We start from the raw sequence: 7,329 nt of genomic DNA, 5'->3' as shown, positions 1-7,329 counted from the left end.
TGTTGTGTCCGTAACCTTTATTGCTGGCTCAGCGGCAGGTGCACAACAAGGAAAGTTTTCACCAGATCCCCTGACGCGACAGGTCTCAAGCTGTCACACCCTCGCCAGCCGGCGTCCACCGGATCATTTCCCCAGCTACCGGACTCAACTTAATGAATTCAACTGACTCCAGTCCCAGAGAAGTCCGATTTCCGAGACCCAAGAAACTCTCTCGGTAGTGAATGGCGGGTCTCTAAAAGTATCTGGGAGACTACAGGCAGGAATGCTAAGGCCCTTACCTACCCTCCGCCACCCACCACCCCCCACCCCCCATAGTCGAAAGGACCAATTTGATAGGTGCATGTCTTCGGTCACTACTGATGCGACATCTGGACGAGAGAGTAGAAGAGAGAATTTTCCACGTGCAAGAACTTGGAGCAAAAGAGATTATAGCAACTGCTACACGCGCTCACCTTCCTTCCCCGCCCCTCAGTATCCAAATCCCAGGCCTGAAGGCGGGAAGCCGAGGGCTGCACGAGTCTAAGGCCGTCAGAGACCCACCACCTGGGACAGACGAACCCGAGCCGAGCCGGGGGTAGGCCGCCTTACCCGAGCCTGGGTGCCCCAAAGCAGCAGCGGCCCAGCAGCCTGGCAGCTGGGCAGCAAGACAGTGGGACGGCCTTTTGGGGCCGGCCGCGCCCCGACACCACGCCCCCACCCCGACACCACGCCCCACCCCAACACCACGCCCTCCCAACCGCGGACGCCACGCCCGGCGCCCCACCCTCACTCCGGCCCGTGCTCCGATTCTCGCCTGCAGTCACGCTGTTCCCTCCTGCTCTCACTGGCGGTAGTGGCTGGAACAGGCCGGTCCTCGGGCGTGGAAGTGCTCTGTCCTTCCAGGGCTGAAGAGAGTTGGAGTTGAGGTGAGGAAAGTCAAGGTAGGCCAGGTGTCAAGGACCCTCACCCCGACACTGAAAGGGACTGGGAGCCTCAGGACCTTTGATAAAGGAAGGGAGGAAGTTCACCTCCATCCGCATCCTCCCAGCAGGGGAGAGTGAGAGTTCAGGGAGCGAGAAAGGGTGGAGAATTCACCACTGAAGCCAACGTCCTGACCTGCTCTGAGTGTGCCATGTATCACAACTGACCGGGTAGCTTAGAAAAATGGGAGGGACAATTTGCTCTTCTCAGGTTTCTCAGTTATTTTGTTTAATCCTCCACACCCTGTGGGCAACTTAGTCCTGAATTCTAAGACTCCTGGAAGCAGGTGGGGACAGATTTTTTTTTTTAAACATCTTTATTGGAGTATAATTGCTTTACAATTGCTTTACCATGGTGTTAGTTTCTGCTTTATAACAAAGTGAATCAGCTATACATACACATATATCCCCATATCCCCTCCCTCTTGCGTCTCCCTCCCACCCTCCCTATCCCACCCCTCTAGGTGGTCAAAAAGCTGATCTCCCCGTGCTATGCAGCTGTTTCCCACTAGCTATCTTTTTCACATTTGGTAGTATATGTAAGTCCATGCCACTCTCTCACTTTGGGGGACAGATTTTTAACCACTCCCTTTTCACTGATACCTATCTGGCTTCCCAAATACTAAGGATAGTTGGCCAGGCCCAAGTCAGCACAAGTTCTAGGTCTCCTCTGAGGTCAAACTTCACATACCTTGGATCTTCCTGTGTGAAATCCCTCCGAGGAGGACACTCCTCTCATCTTCATCCTCTGAGCTGGGTTAGTTCCTATTCTTGGTTCATCTGAAACCTCACTTACCCCATGCATGTTAGGTGTTCCTGCTGTTCACTCCCAAGATGTGTCATTTCCTCTGTCATAACACTTGTCATGACTTATTGCAATTACTTGTTGCATGGCCTCCCCTGCTTGACTGTAAGGTCTGTGAAGACAGGGACACCAAGCATGTAGTAGATATTGATAAATAATAAATATTGTTGACCAATGACATGCATCTAACAGTCACCTGTTAAGGTGACCACAGGCCCCAGTTCTTTAATGAACTTCCCTCACCTATTCTCAACTTCTGAGTCTTCAGGATTTTATTTCAAAGTTGACATTCCCACCCCCATTGCCATTGCCAAGTATTCATCCGACCTCTTGAGCAGAGCCTTCTCCTTCAGTCTTCATAAAGATGCAGGTATTGAAAGAGCCCTAGACTTGGTTCCTCTTGTTTGAGCTCTGCCACAACTAGCTCAGGCATGTTAAAGGCCCTCAACCATTCTGGGTCTCAGATCAGAGCCTCTGATACTTTTAGGGCACATGAAAATGGGAGGGAAAGGAAAAATTTTTTTAAAAAGAATTTTAGGTTGAAAAAAGTGTTAATAATATATAATATTAATTTAATGGTCTTTATTGCCAGTGCAGTTGACAGTGTTGAACTTTCCAAGCCCTATAATGGTGGAAAACAGTAAGAGTTGAAGAAATCTTCCCACTCCTTCATGTTCCGGAAATAGGAACTAGTTTATTGCAAGGAATCATCCTTCCCCAAATGACTTAAATAAGACTTGCTGATAAGAGGAAGGAACACTCCCAAACTCATTCTATGAAGCCACCATCACCCTGACATGAAAATCAGACAGAGATACTGCAAAAAAAGAAAATTACAGACCAATATCATTAATGAATATAGATGCAAAAATACTCAACAAAATACTAGCAAACAGAATCTAGCAACACATTAAAAGTATCATACACCATGATCAAGTGGGATTTATCCCAGGGATGCAAGGATTTTTCAATATCTGCAAATCAATCAATGTGATACACCATATTAACAAGCTAAAGAATAAACACCATATGATCATCTCAGTAGATGCAGAAAAAGCTTTTGACAAAATTCAACACCCATTTATGATAAAAACTCTCCAGAAAGTGGGCACAGAGGGAACCTACCTCAAAATAATAAAGGCCATGTACGACAAACCCGCAGCAAACATCATTCTCAATGGTGAAAACCTGAAAGCATTTCCTCTAAGATCAGGAACAAGACACTCTCGCTACTATTATTTGACATAGTTTTGGAAGTCCTAGCCACAGCAGAGAAGAAAAAGAAATAAAAGGAATGGGGAAAGAAGATTGGAGGAGAAGAAGTAAAACTGTCACTGTTTGCAGATGACATGATACTATACATAGAGAATCCTAAAGATGCCACCAGAAAACTACTAGAGCTCAACAATGAATTTGGTAAAGTTGCAGGATACAAATTAATGCACAGAAATCTCTTGCATTCCTATGCACTAACAATGAAAGATCTGAAAGAGAAATTAAGGAAACAATACCATTTACCACGGCATCAAAAAGAATAAGATACCTAGGAATAAACCTACCTAAAGGAGGTAAAAGACCTGTACTCAGAAAACTATAAGACACTGATGAAAGAAATCAAAGATGACACAAACAGATGGAGAGATATACCATGTTCTTGGATTGGAAGAATCAATATTGTGAAAATGACTATACTACCCAAAGCAATCTACAGATTCAATACAATCCCTATCAAATTACCAATGGCATTTTTTACAGAACTAGAACAAAAAAATCTTTCTGGGGTTTTATCTTGTTCCTTCATCTGGTACAAAGTCCTCTGCCTTTTCATTTTGTCTCTCTTTCTGTGAATATGGTTTTCCTTCCACAAGCTGCAGAATTGTAGTTCTTGCTTCTGCTGTTTGCCCTCTCAAAGCCTTCCTTTTCTTAAAAGCTAAAATTACGTGAAATTCAAGAGCCAGAAATTTGTGATTTGTGAATTCTGGGCCTGTCACTAGTTACGTGACTACAGACAAATCACACAATTTTCAGAAAGATAATCATTTTTATCAGTGAGGGAAAGTCCTCTGTAAACTGTAAGTGATATGCACGTGTTAGACGTGAGAATTATTAAAATAATTCGGTCCCTGCAGAAGTAAGTACAGATATGAAGCCTCTCTCCTGTCCCCCCCCCACCCATCCTCCTTTCTCATTCTGGGTTGCTTCTAGATGACCAGGTGACACACCATCCTTCTGCTGGCTAACACTAGAACTGTAGACATAATGCCTAAAGAAAGGTACCTTGTTCTTTAGGGTAGGGTCTCTTCATTTTATTTGTAAGACTGTAAGACCATGATGTTGTATATGAATTTTCACTAACAAAGTGCTCTCCTATACCATTGAGACCATGGGGACCACCTGATCTCGAAAGGCTTGTTAGGGATCCTTGATCTAAGCAGTTCCCAAACTTGAAGATTTCACATGTTAGTAAAATTTCAAAGAAAATGAGAATAAACATAGGGTTGCCAATTTTTATTTTGCCAAGTAATGCCCTTAAAAATGAAACAAATTAAAAAATCTTTCTCAAAGCAAAAATAAAAATGTTTCAAGTTACATTATTATGAAGTTACCCAATACCAAGGATGATAAGCAGATCCTAAAATCTTCCAGAGAAAAAAATAAAGGTCGCTTGCAAGCGAAGGAGAATAATTGTCTTAGACTTTTCTGCGGCAATGCAGGATGTTAGAAAACAGTGTATCAAAGTCTTCAAATTTTTTAGAAGAAATGATTTTCAAATTAGAATTCTATATCCAGCCAAGTTATCAAACAATCATAAGACATTTTCATACATGTAAGAACAAAACGATAAACCTCCCATGCACACTTTTTAGGAAGCTGTGAACAATACCTTCAGGAAAATGAAGACATTGACCAAGAAAGAGAAAAGCATGATACCTAGGAGTAAAAGGAATAGAGGAGTCAACATGAAAAGAACTGAAAGGAAAACTCAGCATGAGACACATGCCCAAAGCCCAGAAAGAGCCAGTCCATACTGGAGTGGGAAATAAAGGGAAATAAAGAGAGAGCCTCTAGAGGAGAAAAAAAGTGAAATAGTTGGATTACTTGATATGGATGAGCATTTAAAAAATAATTGACAGACATTTATTTGTTGGGTCTGCTTGAATTCTAGAGGTCAAAAAAGGGACTAAAAATTAAGCAAACACAAAGTAAGTATGACAATTAACATTATTTGAAATGAAAAGAAATAGCATTTACAATGATAACAGCTAACATTTATGTGTGAATAAAAATTGTAAGTTAAATTCCCTTTACTTAAAATTTGCTAGAAGAAGATTATAATGGACATTTGTTCTCCTTTTGGGCTTCCCAGGCTCTTGGAACACTCTATTTGGGGGAAATTCCTCACTCTACCAATTTCTACCTTCCCAAGAGAGAAGGCAAAACTTTCTTGCCCAGCTTACCTTGTGGCCAGGGAGCAAGTATGTGATCTAAGCTCACCAATCAGATGCACCCATAAGAAACATAGATTAACACAGATGTGACAGAGTAGGTGCCTTGCAGAGTTCAGCTGTCTAGGTGGCAGAGACCTCTGCTTCCAGATGCAATGATGGTAGTCACTCTAGTGATAGGATCCAGGGCCCGAAGCAATGGTGATAATTCTGCTGCCTGTGCCCAATAGTGATAGCAGTCACATCTTCACAGAACAATGTTAGTTGTTGTCCTTGGCAGTGCCCACAATATACTTTAATAGATTAATTTTCTGTGAAACTTCTGGAATGGATATCTGTCATTTACAACTAAACCCAACAATGGATAATAAGAATTTAGCATTTACTGTTGACATTTCACATGCATTCTTTCACTAGGTTATAATCCCCTAAACCAAGATGGTGTAATATGAGAACTATGATAGTACCTGGCAATGGCAAAGACTATGTCCTTCTGACCAGTCATTGGGGGGGGGAAGTCTGGGACTTATAATTTTTTTATGCTATTCAACTAAGACCCTAACTATAAAAATTATAGAATTTTTAACATTGTCAAGTGCAACGTGACATTTTAACTAGGAAAATGGAAGTGTATGTGTGTGTGTGTGTGTGTGTGTGTTCTTTCCTAAAGTAGCAGTGAGATTGAAGATACTTGGGTGTCTTTTAAAGAAGTTATAAGCTTGTGAAACAAGGAGCTTAAAATAATGATGGCAGATTCTTGATTATAGTGGTGCCATTGAGCAACACTATAATATATTTTAGGTGAAAAGTAACATTTAGACAGGTTATTTTTCTAGCACTTGATTTCCAGGTCAAATATATTTCTTTTTCCTGTTTTGGAAGTGCCTACATTGAAAGCAAAATGAGAAAAGATAAGTAAATGTATTTTATTTTTTATGATAGCATTCTGGATCTTAAAAAAGGTAGGTATTGAAGCAATTTGAAGTTGTTACTACAACAGTAACCAAACCTAGTTATTTTCCATGCTCTAAAGGCTTCATACAAAAGCAGAATAATTACCTGAGACAATGTCATAGAATGAATGACCCAGAGGTACTTTGGCTTTGCAGTCTCCTTGTGAACTCTGCTCAACTGTCTGTATAAATGGTTGCAACACTGTGTACTTAATCATCAGCAATTGGAAGCTTCCAGAAGAAAAACTGTCCCACAGATTTTAGCACACTATGACATGAACGGAAGTTTAATTCCCAGAACTTAATTATATTAACATCCCAGAAAGGGTCAAGGAACAGAGTAGTCTATAGTTAGTATCCTAGTACTATATATATTATTCTGGGAGAATCAGTTCACAAACAACGACTGAACTCCAATTTATAATAGCAACAATGACTTACATTTGGATGGTACTTCTCCAGTAAACTTTCATACATATTATTTTTTTTTAATTGGGGTATATTTGCTTTACAATGTTGTGTTAGCTTCTGCTGTACAACAAAATGACTCAGCTATATGTATACATATATCCCCTCCCTCTTGGACCTCCCTCCCCCTGCCCCTGCTTTCCACCCATCTAGGTCACCACAGAGCACTGAGCTGAGCTCCCTGCATTATACAGCAGATTCCCACTAGCTATCTGTTTTACACATGGTAGTGTATATATGTCAATCCCAATCTCCCAGTTCACACCACCCCCCCTTCCCCTGCCCCGTGTCCACACGTCTGTTCTCTATGTCTGTGTCTCTATTCCTGCCCTGCAGATAGGTTCATCTGTACCATTTTTCTAGATTCCACATAAATGCATTAATATACGATATTTGTTTTTCTCTTTCTGACTTACTTTACTCTGTATGACAGACTCTAGGTCCATCCACGTCTCTACAAATATTTAACTGATACAATAAAGGACAATATAGCAGAAATGAAATGCACAAACAGCAGAGAAAGGACATGACATAGAAATCATTTGCTTTTGACTTTGCATTACTTTTGGCAATTCTGCATGATGTCATTTTGAGGTGAACCCTTGTTATCCTAAGAAGTTGTTTCCTTTGGATTATCTTTTCTGAATTAGTCCCTTTAATTGAACCTAGTTCATTCCATAGATAATATTAACTCCCCT

The sequence above is a fragment of the Delphinus delphis genome, chromosome 2 (genome assembly GCF_949987515.2).
Source record: "Delphinus delphis chromosome 2, mDelDel1.2, whole genome shotgun sequence".
Classification (NCBI taxonomy): domain Eukaryota; kingdom Metazoa; phylum Chordata; class Mammalia; order Artiodactyla; family Delphinidae; genus Delphinus; species Delphinus delphis.
Note: the sequence above shows the minus strand (reverse complement) of the source record.